The sequence below is a fragment of the Eriocheir sinensis genome, unplaced genomic scaffold (genome assembly GCF_024679095.1).
Source record: "Eriocheir sinensis breed Jianghai 21 unplaced genomic scaffold, ASM2467909v1 Scaffold305, whole genome shotgun sequence".
In the NCBI taxonomy this organism is placed as follows: Eukaryota; Metazoa; Arthropoda; class Malacostraca; order Decapoda; family Varunidae; genus Eriocheir; species Eriocheir sinensis.
In genome coordinates this window covers 317,740-325,660 of record NW_026111616.1, presented here as the reverse complement: position 1 = coordinate 325,660, position 7,921 = coordinate 317,740, and the positions used below count along the sequence as shown (strand labels likewise).

The 7,921-nt window shown below is 36.0% G+C and overlaps 1 long non-coding RNA gene across 1 annotated transcript; it reads left to right on the top strand.

Moving 5' to 3' along the window:
- Positions 1–1,343: 1,343 nt before the first annotated feature.
- LOC126991610 (uncharacterized) lies at positions 1,344–4,658 on the top strand. Its single transcript, XR_007745697.1, has 3 exons — positions 1,344–2,124; positions 3,741–3,830; positions 4,616–4,658. It is a non-coding gene; the product is annotated as an uncharacterized LOC126991610 (long non-coding RNA).
- Positions 4,659–7,921: the final 3,263 nt, after the last annotated feature.

Sequence of the window (7,921 nt, the reverse complement as noted above, 5' to 3'; positions counted from 1 at the left end):
ATCGTTGTTGTTGTTGTGGTGGTGGTGGTATTGATGGTGGTGGTGGTACTTGGAGTTGTTATCGTTCTTGTTGTAGTTGTTGTGGTGGTAGTACTTGAAGTTGTTATCGTTGTTGTTGTTGTTGTTGTTGTTGTTGTTGTAGATTTCATTATGCGCTTTGGTTGGAGGAAAAATGCGCTTTCGTGACTTTTTATGGGGTGTCTGCGCTTTGAAACCACCCCCTCGCGCTTTAGTATCGCAACACTGCGCTTTAGTACCGCGTTGCGCTTTCGCACCCACCCTCAGATTTGATGTGTTGCGACCTGCACTTCAGTATCGTTTTGTCGAGGTTCCAGCTACTATTTTCAGCGAGCCAATCACAAGCCGAGAAATTGTTGCAGCGCTGTTCCTGCCACGCGGTGGCCGCCATTACGCCTTCTTCATGCATATCTTCAGCAGTAAAAACTATGGTAAGTCACCCATAATTACTGTGTATTCGTAGTGATAGAATGAAGATGAACTCATAGGAGATGGTAAAGGTAAAGTGGGTGCATACGCAGTGGCTGCGCATAGCTGCGGTGCCCATCTCCGTCCCATTAGCCCTTGGAGCCTGTGGTGGGTAAGAACCCGCTATCCCGGGACACAGGGCTGGTATGACATCCGGGATATCCACAGTTTACCTTCCCCAGGTTTCCCCAGGTACCCATTTATCGACCAACCCGAAAGGGATGATGAACAGCTGGGTGGGCTGTGCGCCGACTGCCCAGGCCGGGATTCGAACCGGGCCCGCATATTCGTAGCCAGACATGCTGACCACTGCACCACGGAGGCGCTTGGAGGAGATGAACATTAAGATAATTCAGTATTTAGATTGTCGGTTAGCTCCATGACCGTCATTGTACTGAATAAGCCACAGCATGTCACGCTTCCCCTGCAGGCATGCTTTCATAATAGTAAAACCAACGCAACCACACAGGAGATGGACATGTAGAGAATATAAATGTTGGTTCCCATGACAGTCATTTGTACCGTCCACGCCACTCAAGTATCACAGCATTCTACCTTAGTTTCCTAGCTCTATGGGCGTGGAGGTAGCTCCCCCACCTTGTTAAGGCCTTTCAAGCAAGTATGAAGAAGTTAAATGTTTTAAAATAGGGTAGCACCAATCTGCAGGTATGCCAGTCCATTATTAGTAGGGTCAATTAGAGCGTTAAGGGATATGACTGAACTATGTACCTTATGCAGAAATAATTATATATGGCCTGAGTTTATTGGTGCTAGGAGTAATACTTGAAGTGTGTAGTCACTGTAGTGATTAAAAGGAAATTGTTAAATTGATAACAAGGAAGGAAGGCAGGAGGGAAGATGTGTTAGGGGTTAGTCTTGGAAATGGTAAAGGAATATAGAGCTGATTTGAAGAATGAGATAAACTCCATAGCAACAACCTGATCAGGCAGGGAATTCTCCAGACTGATAGACCTAAGTGAGTTTGAGCAACCTTGTACCTGTGTTCAGTGTTTCATGGCCCCCTATAATTTTACTATGCCTGGTGCCCACACAAATAAAAATTAAATAAATAAACAACTGTCCTCTCCATGGTGTCCCTTTATTATAACCAATGCCACTGCCCATCTAGCTCTATGTCCCACAGTGTGTGAAGACAGCCTTTATAAACAGTTTAAAAGGTATAGATAGATAAGTTCGTTCACTTATGTTCCCCTCACCCTAAAACCCCACTTATCCAACAGGGAGCTTCTTAGTGATAGAGAGGGAAACAGTTATGAAGTAGTGGGTCAAGGGGAAGGAGCCCCTCCCTTGTATGTAATAGCTCATTTTTACTGTAGATGGATAACAAATTTTTATAGGGGTTGTGCTATTCTACAATTAATTATAGTTCAGGTTTGGTTTCATCATTTGTGTTGTGTTTTATGTCAAATTAATTCCTTCTTTATTTACAGGTTACTGGGACAAACAGCTTGACTGATTTGTTGACCAAGACTGTTTGTAGTTTGGGCTTTGTTCAACCATAAACAAAGGATGGCTGAACAACTATGTCCCCTGGATCTTTCAACTAAACCTCTTTCAGGTTTAGCCATGAAGCTGCCTAAAAGTGCACCTTATAACATGCCGAAGACTGTTATAAAGGTGAGTATGATTTTGCATTATTGTCTTAGTACATTCTACACAAATATTTTTTTTATACTAAAAAGTCTATTTCCACTCAAACTATCTGATGCCTCAGAAGATACTCATAAGAATTAAATTTTCTCAATGGAGCTCCTGCCAGGAAAACTACAGAAATAAATAGGAGATGAGCACTCTAGTGTTGACCCAAAGGGTATCCCAAGACCCAAAACTCTGAAAATGCTTACCTCTACTACTCCTGTGCATTACATTGCTTTCCCCTCCTCCTAAGAGCAATTTACATGTATTTATGATAGTCTAAAATTTATTTTCTTCCTTGATAAGCTCACCACTCTCTGAGAGAACATGAGGTATCCTACAGTCTCGGGGCAACTCCTTTTCCCTTCCTGGACCTGCAGGTCTAAGTGTAGGTCTACGCTGCCACCTCTCTGATGCCTTGTCCTGATAGATACTTGTAAACACATGGGTTTTATCTTTTGTAATATTCAAATTTTGTCAATGAACCTGCTGGAACTCAAACTTGGTGTGCAGGAATGGGAGGTGAGCACTCTAGAGTCAACCCAGAGGGTAGCCCTAAGCCCAAGGCTCTGGAAATGCTTATCTTTACTACTGTGTATTATAATTTTATTGCTACTAAAAGACAAAGCGTTGTACACCTCCATTTTTAACAAGCAATATTTTATTAATACTCTTTTGGACAGGCCTCTTCGTTGTTGTGGATTTAGAGCAAAACCTCTTAAAGACAGAGTAGGCAGGCTGAAGGTTGTTAGCCTTTAGACTACTCTCAACATCCTCAGCAAAAGTTCCTGGTATACCTCTCCTTATCCTTTCGTAGAAGTGACACAGTGGCACACTCCTGTTTCAGCTGAGTTTCCTGCTACTCAGACAGCACAAATTTTCTCAACCATTTTCACTAATCTTTCTGGTTCTCTTTGCCTTCAAAAGCCCATCTTACAGCATCACACAGTACTCTGACATATACCTACCCTAAGCATGATACAATCTTTTTCCATATTAACTGTAAATTGCTGAAGTTGTAGGTCTCCCCAACCTAAAGCCAAACTGACCATAGTCAATTTTAAATTATCTTTTCTGTATTTGTATTACTTATTTTGTTGCAGTCAGAAATATTTATTCCCATTATTATCATAGTTAGTAATGATAATGAAAAAATATTAATACCGTACAGCTTCTAGCATTTAAACACAACATAACATTTTTATAAATTTATTATGCCTGACTCTGTTAGCTGTTAACACTTAGAATTTATCCTTTCATTAACACAATTGAACTCTTGAGTTATTATAGCATAATTTCTCTTAATTTACAAATATTTCCTCCCATACTTTAAGTTCTTGGGTTTAAAATTTTCTGCATTATATATATATATATATATATATATATATATATATATATATATATATATATATATATATATATATATATATATATATATATATATATATATATATATATATATATATATATATGGTAAAATTTTCATATGGATGTATTATTTTTTTAATAGTTTCAAAGGATGTGCATTGTTTTTACCACACAATTAAATGCAATCTTATCCAGAAAAACCATGAAACTAACCTAAATAAAATTTGCAGGTATCAATGAAGTCAAGATCCCATTCCTGCGAGCCACACAGTGACAAAATAAATGACCACAGGACATATCTCCCAAGCCAGCATGTGGAGGTAAATGAATAATTAGATGTTGCTGAGTCCAGGCCCCTCACTGACAGGGAATCAATATATAATTTGAAAATAAAATTACTTTATAATCAAGCTTGCTTAGTGGTTAGCACTTCATAGTTACTAAGCCATGAGTGCAGGTTCAAGTCCCAGATTTGTTAGTGGGTTCATTCTCATTAAGGCACAATGCTCAAGTATGCAGATGACCACTCTTCAGCTATCTACACTTGCAACTTCCTGGAGTTCCTTGAGCTTAATGAATGTGACTCTTTCCCATTGCTGCCAAAACCAACTATGCGAATCACATATTATTTTATGGTTATTTGACTAATTTATACCATCTCTAGATTTCAATTTATTACTCACACTTAAAAAGTAAAACTTGAGGGCTTAAACTCCTTTAACGTAATTTAATTTTCATGCATTAAAACAGGGAATCAATATATAATTTGAAAATAAAATCACTTTATAATCAATCTTGCTTAGTAGTTAGCACTTGATAGCTACTGTTACCATAGTTACCAAAGCTTCATTTAAACAATAGCCTTCTAATATATTGCACCTCATTTACAATTTTACAATGTAAGTATAATTATAGTTCCATAATTATACTTGAATTATTTATAATTATGCTCCTATGTGTAATTATACTTGATTTTATTAAGTTTTTGAAATAATATACCCAACCATCACACCAATCACTGGACAGGTTTTGCTCTTTCAGTATGTCCTATTTCATACCCTGATTCAAATGTGACTTTACATGACTAATCAGAATTATGCTGCAGGTGGAGGTAAATGTTGAAGAGCTAGCTCCACCTGAGGCCTCTGCTACCCTTGAAACAGTCTATCAACCTGAAGAAACTTTTCTCCCAATTGAAGACCCGAAGCCCCAGGAGATTATTCTAAATGTTGAGAACTCGGCAGAGGTCTTGCCTTGTGATGGATTAGTAGATGTACTTTCCTAACAGTAAAAAAGCAGAGGGAAAAATCTAATTGCCCAGCATGCAAAAAAACTAGTTCACCTGCCTCGCCACCTAGTGAGAGTACATGGATGGTCCACAGATAGAGCTAAAAAAATATCATGCATCATGGGAACAAGAAAATACAGAGGGCTCTTTACAAGAAAAGTTAGGAAAACGTGTACAGTCAAGAACTGCTATGCACAGGTTACTCGATTGGGTCAGCACATGAAGAGGGTGCATGGGATATGCCTCCAACCTGAAGCATTCTATTCCCAAGCCTCATCTGAGAACACCCCACTAGAAAATACCGAATTTGAGTTACAAGATAAAGTAAAGCAAAGATTGAGTTCTGGTACAGGCAGTACAGATGAAGAAGAGATAGACTACACAGACAATAGTGATGTTGTTAGTACATATTGGAAAGAAATACTCCTTAACTATGAAATTTTTTGAAAGGTCCTGCTGGAGGGTCACTAGAAATGAAAACAATATCATATAACATAGGCAGGTTGAAAATAGTGATAGCAGATCTAGAGGCAAATAATGTACAAGAACTGCTGGTGGAAGAAAACTTTGGAAGTACTTTGGTAAGAAAAAACTGAAAAGACTGGAAATCACAAACAATAATAACATACCTCGCTAGTCTGAAAAAGTTCTTTGCATACGTTTCAAAGAAGAGAAAAACCCTTTCTCTGAATCTGAGGTCACAGATGCAGAACACCTATGCAACATTATGCCTGGGTGGTCCTAGCTATTACAAAATGTGTGGAGAGGAAAAAGGTGTAAGAGAAAAGAACAAGAGCAGTTGTTGTTAAATAGTGATAAATTAGATAAATTCTATTCATCAGAAGAATATAAAGGAGCAGTGAAAATAATAGAACAACTTGATGACAAATATGTACCAAAAAGAAATGACATTTCATTGGTAAGGAATATTTTGATATTTATGGGACTAATAAAAAATGCAAAAAGAGGAGGTGTTTTTGCAGAGCTACGGGTCAGTGAATTTCTCCAAAGAGAACGCATTGAAGACCGCGTGGTCATCAGCATTGGAAAACATAAAACAAGTTTCACTCATGATGAAGCAAACCTGGTCCTCACTGAAACTGAAAATTCCTATTATCAGAAGTATTTGAAATTCATGAGATCAAAGATTGAAACTGAGGAAAGTGGGGATTACTTTTTTTTGTCATGGGAGGACTCCAACCACAGCCAGCAATGTAAGTAATGGCATTAAGAAATTAGGGATAGCAAGTGGAATAGGGGCATTATTTCCAAATATTTTTAGAAAATCAGCTGCCACCAACATATTCTATCATTGCCCTGAAATGGCAGAAAATGTGGCAACTCATATGGACCATGAGTTTAATACCGCAAAAAAGACATACAGATTGCTCAATAAAAAAAGAGATGCTGTTCCATCCTCTAAAGCTATTGAGGCAGCAAACTATTGTGACCGACCGAGTTATTCTGGCATTCGCATAGAGAAGATAGATGAAGAAAAGCATAATTATGAAGGGAGTAAAAATGAAAATATCAGTGATGAATGTAGTGATTCAGAGAGTGAAACTTCAGAAATGAATAGTCATTCAAGCACAAATTCATTAAATAGAAAATTTTCTCCTTATGAAAACAGATTAATTGAAAAAATATTCATGGATAAAATAAAGAAAGGCGAGAATTTATCATCGAAGAAAGTGCGAAATATACTTGACACAAAAACCCCAAAACTCCTAAATGAGTATGGAGAAAAAAAAATACTGGCTAAAGTGAGGTGGCTGAAATATAGATATAAAGTTAGGAAAAGTAAATGAAAAATAGAATACTGCAAATTTGTGATTTTGAATGTTGTTAATCATCATTAAAATTTTCAAGTGTGAATTCATACATAGTACTTGTCAAAAGTTTAGGTTGGGTGAGGCAAGGTAGAATATATATGGTTTAAAAATACTAATTTCGATGAATGGTTATATTTGTTTGGACCCGGTAAAATATTGCATCATCACATTCCTAAGCTCTTCTGCTCCAATTTGCCACCATTCATTTTATGTTAACTCAGCTGGGAAATAATAGTACTATTAGAGTAGTTTCTACTAATTTGCTAAATTTTGTTAAAATTTTTGGGAGGGTACAGGTCACGATAAACAACAGCTCTCATTATTGCACCTAACCTAACCTAACCCAAACCTAAACCAAGTACTGAATATCTATGTTTTTCATTTGAAAGGAAATGCTTAATTAGTTAACACTGTCTTTATTTCTCAAGATATATGTTGTCTTTAGCATTCCACACCTGAACTGTATTATTTTTATTTTCAAATATAGATTTATGTTCAACTAGTAATGTATATTAAAGGCTTTTGTCTTTTTATTTGCATATATTTTCTTATGATAATGAAATAAGATTGAGAGCAAATTTAGTCTATTGAGAATAGTTTTTTTGTTCTATAAAAAATGTTAAAAGGAAATATATACTTTTTTTAAAATTGAGGTTTAAGTCAAATTTAAGTTGGAAGTGATACACAATAATAGCTTTTTTTGTTACTTTTGTAAAGATCTTAATCTGTGGCATTACAGTTTAAAGGAACCTTTTATGTATTTCTGCATAAGTAAATAGGGAAATGGAGGAATCAAAAGTATGTAATTATTTTGCATAGGTAAAGGTACATTATATGTTTTATATGGTATCATTCAGAGTCAGAGGATTGCATTTCATATGATGAAAAATTACTATCCAATTAAAATAAAATTTCATTTAGCTTAAGAGGGTGATGTATTTAATTGAAATGAAACTTAGTCTATTGAGAATAGTTTCTTTAAAGGGAAAATCCTATTGTATCTTTTATTTTGAATTATATGTCAGTCAAATTTGTTAAAGGGTATTTCCCAAAATAGCTTTTTTGTTTCCTCTTGTAAAGATTTCCATAATGTAATAATGGGGCATTTCAGTTTAAGAGAATTCTATATAAGTATTTTTTGAATAAGGAAATTTCTCATGTACACAGGAAAACAGAAGTTAAAATGTTATAATTTACCAAAAGTAGGGGGTATATTACAAATTTAAATGTTTTTCATTGTGAGTATGTGTGAGAGATTCTCATGTGTTGAATAATCTTCATGTGTTGCAAA